Source organism: Silurus meridionalis, chromosome 8 (genome assembly GCF_014805685.1).
Source record: "Silurus meridionalis isolate SWU-2019-XX chromosome 8, ASM1480568v1, whole genome shotgun sequence".
Classification (NCBI taxonomy): domain Eukaryota; kingdom Metazoa; phylum Chordata; class Actinopteri; order Siluriformes; family Siluridae; genus Silurus; species Silurus meridionalis.
This window is the reverse complement of record NC_060891.1, coordinates 14,569,379-14,573,893: the sequence shown is the minus strand read 5'-3', so window position 1 is coordinate 14,573,893 and position 4,515 is coordinate 14,569,379.

Below are 4,515 nucleotides of genomic sequence, written 5' to 3'. Positions count from 1 at the left end.
GATAAAGATGTAAATCCTGAAAGCTTTTTTATATTGATATTTTATATATATATAGAAGCCTTTTGTCCATGCTTTTTAAATAGCCATTTTCTGCATGATTTTTTAAAAAGGGAACACGTTTACTAATAATCTAAAAGTATTTCTCTCTTTACTGCATTGCTGCTATAATCAGTAATACTAAATACTCTAAAACATACTGTAAATGAGAAGCAATATTTAAACATTAAATATGTATGTTTTATTTATTAAAATAAAAATAAATGTAAGAAATGCACACACAAACACTGAGGCACACACTAGCCTTAATCGCAGCTTTTAGGCCTCTCGTCTGCAGATTTGTGTCAGATCAATATTTTGTCCAAGCCTCATCGCTTCTCTGTTTACTTTGGCTAGTGCTGCCTAGCATGCCAAGTCCCCACTCTCTGTTTGGACATGTGACTGTGTAATAATGACAGGTAGAAGAAACTAATAGGCAGTGCAATATCTGAGGCTTGACCCCATGTGCCTTTCCTTAATTGATCCATTGATTAGCATGAGGCACATCAGTTGGAGGGTGGTCAGACCTTCTCAGTTACCATTTCTATCAGTCTTGAAATGTATTTATATTACTTCTTTATTACCCTAATGGTAAGTGAAAACTAAGTGTGCAGGAAAAAAAAACTTGTAAATAGTCTATTTTGTTAATTGGACTTATAATGATATAGAGCTTTTTGTTTTCTGAAGCTATCAGTTAGCATTTAGGTTTATCTTTCTTTAAAAGTGTAACTTTAAAGTATCACCTTTTTCACTGTGTAATCTGCTTCCCTAGTATCCAAACCCAAACTCACTCTGGCCCAGCTAAAGTTGTGTGCTGCACAGGCTATATATGTACACTTGGCCAAGCTATGCAAACTTCCACATGCGGATGTCAATCTTTTCCATATTTGCCATGAGCTTTATCAGGCCTTGATTAGTTTCCAGAGCAAATTTGGAGTGTAAGAAAACATCTGCAGCGTGCAAAGTGTAAGCCAGCAGACTGGGCCACGGCATGTCGCTGAATATTTACATGGCTGTGTTTAGTTGAATTATAGCCTTTGGGTAAAGCAAGTAGTGCACCTGCAAGATGTTTTAAGCTTACTTGATCCTTTTGTGGCTTTTTTGTGTCTGTGTTGCTGTGGATGGTAATAGGGACATCTATACAATGCAATCAGTGAAAGCTTTCATGTTATTCAACTTGATTTTACTGGTATGCTTTGTGTTCACTTCAAATGAACACTTAAGAAAAGTTTTTCTTTTTCCTCGTTGTATTTAGTCAGATTGGTGCAAAGACAGAGACGGTATGTCTGCTTAAGGCATACATGCTCCTGCTTTAACAAAATACTATATAAAAAGTAGAAGACTGTAGTGTTGTAAAGAATCTCTAACACAATGATGGTTTCATTTTGTTTTTAATTTCATTGGCTGTGTTTTTATATTACAAGTAAGTAACATAACAAATTCAGATTTTTTTTTGTGGTGTACCATCATACTGGTATATTCACATCACAACTCTAGTATTATAAGGATTTAATTGCAGTTGCTGATATAATAGGTTTTCATTGATCTTTTCTCCGGTCTTGATTCTCATTTTTCCTGATTTTTTTCCAGCCTGTGCACTGGGTTGATACCATGGCAACAGTGGAAGCGCTGCAGCTCAGCGCAATAACGCTGCTCTGATCAGCCAGAGATTCCTGTATTGACCACACTGGAAAAGATTAAATGCTGGTGACATTTCTGAGGTGAAATTTGCAATTTCCACAAATATGACTTGGCTGGGACGCAGCATGACAGCACATAAAATCAATACAAATAACCTGAATCCCTAATACCTTGATCCCTGTTAGTAGAGGGATGCATTACAACTAAGACACTGAGAGTGGGAGCAACAGCTCAGGAGCTGATCCCTGATTCCTATCGACTGGCTCCAGGCCAAACACTGCCGCAATAACAATTAGGTGCACAAGTTTGCCAATTCTCTTCTCCAACAGCTCCACGTGCCACAGTGCTGGCCAAGCAAGTGAGAGCACAACTCTTTGACAAGAGTGCAATTTACCTCTCTAGCATCATTCCTGTATAAAGTGCATAGATTTCTTTTGAAAGTCAGTTTACAGCAGCCAGTTCCTTTCACCATGTATGACTCTCCAATACAAGTTTGATAGTGACTGCAAAAGTGAAGTGTGTCACGTTTGAGTGATGTGTTTTCTTGAGAAAAATTAGACAATAAGTCATGCTGCCTGAGCTTTTCTGTCAGTAGGCATTAAAGTGTTACATGGTGATAGTGGACAGTTGGAATGTGAAGAATATCTTAATCTGCGTCTTTCAGGATCAATCCTTTCTCATGTGGTCGGGAAATCCTAGGTACAGGTGACCCATGACGTTGCAAGTGTGAGTGTGTCTCACTATGTGTGGAAAAGTGTGTGCGTGTGTGTGTGTGTGTGTGTGTGTGTGTGTGTGTGTGTGTGGTTGTGTGTGGGTGTCTGTGTGTGTGTAGCAGGTACATAGAAAGGGACAGGTTCAGACTTCTCCCCCTCCTGCGGCTCTATTTGCAGTGTGTGTGTTGGTTTTAAAAGGCAAGCAAGAGTAAAAGAAGAGCCATCATCATTACGCTGAGAGGTTGAGCCGCACTGGCGTAATGTGTGTGCTGAGTTGCTCTGTCTGTTTGTAAGGCCCTCAGCAGAAGTGTGGCGCTTGTTGACATTCTCCATATAATATTGTTTGAATTTTTCATCAAGATCCCCGCCTCTGTTACAAGAGCCCTTTTGTTTCCAGCTTGTTTGTACATTCTTCGTGTGTGTGTGAGTTTATGTATGTGTGTGCCTACTTCTCTTTGTATTTGTTTGTCCGTATGCTTCACTTTAACTGAAACTCCTAAAAGTCAGGTCTTTTTTTTAACCAAGGGGGTTGGAGGGTTGTGAGCAGTCTAGTTGCAACACCATTCACCCCCACCCACCCCTTTTCTTGCTCCCACCTTTTGTGCAGGGGACCCTGACGTGGCCTTGAATGCAGGTCACCACAGGTTACCCATGAATAGCCGGGTGTCTGTGCATGACTGAATGGGGGTGTTGCGCACTGTTAAAAATGACCTGCCTCCTATCAGTGTTGGCGACATTAAAAACAGCTGGCCCAGACATTCGCCCCCTTTTCAGCAACGTGAAAGTTGGTTTTCTTTTGTGCTTCTCATTGTGCCGGCTCACTCTTGCCCTTTGTCACACCATCAGCGTCAGAATCGTAAAATGAGTTCATCTTCAATTCAGAGTCTGTCCTGTTGTACCTCCTGCACCATAAATCAAGGAAATGACTTAATTCCAGATTGTGTCTGGTTTCAGGAACTTGTTCTGTTTAAGCTTCGTCGGGGTAAACATTAAGGAACAGCAAATTTCAGCTGATTTTATTCTTACTGCAAAAAAATTATCCATGATATTGACGAATGTGCAGTGGAAGAGAATGATATTATAGCTTTTCTAATAAAGAACTGAAGAAGATTTTTCCTACTTAAATATCATGATAGATGCTACTGAATTATTAATTTAGGTTTTACCTTTGTAGAGAATCGCATTAAATATATACTGCTGCATTTGACATCTGTAAGAGGGCAGTAATGTGTACTTTTGGTTCAATGAGGCATCAGGTTTATGTATTTTTTTTTATATGAGACTGGTATATTATCCACAAAGCCACTGTGGGATGGAGCTCTGTCTCTGTGTGTTAATGAATTTGTAGTGTGTGTACTCTTATTGGGGTTAATGGAAGGGGATCATCCCAATGGCACAACCCACTCTTTCAAGCCCACTCTCCGTGGATGTTTCCGGAAGCAATCGTTTAGTCCTTGCGTTGTCTCTCCGCCTCCATCCATTGTTCTTGACTCTCCGGGGGCCCCTCTTGCTTTATCTGGTTCCAATTCTCTGTGCCACTCATTCCGCCTCCTATCTAAATGTCTGCTATATAGTTGGGTTATCTTATCAGCCGTGTCATCTCTTTATCAGCTTTATCCCAACCCCTGGCACCCGGCTGATTGCTCAGCCTGCCTGCCTCAGTGCCTCTGTGTTCCACACACACACACACACACACACACACACACACACACACATGAAAGACACACTGAATGTCACTCTTTCACTGTAATACTTTAAGACAGTAGCCATCAAAATAGACACAGTACTTTAAATTGAAATTTTGTTTGTCTTTAAAAATAAAAGATATATAATATTATCACTGGGTTAATACTGGTTAATCTGAATATTCTGCCCTATACAAATGTCACTGATCATTGTGGCTTGCCTTTGTAAATAGAAAGTACAGTTTGTAGCGTAAGGTAAAAGTCTATATGTCACTCAGTAAAACTTTTGTTTTTATTCTTTGCCCTTTCTCTGTCTATCGCTCTGAAAGAGCTCAAAGCCTCTGCCGCTCATTGGCTGCTGATGGACAGGATTGGTCATGTTTGCTTTGGTGAAAGGTGATACCTGCTCAGCTGCCCGGCTCACTGTACCAGTCTCTGGC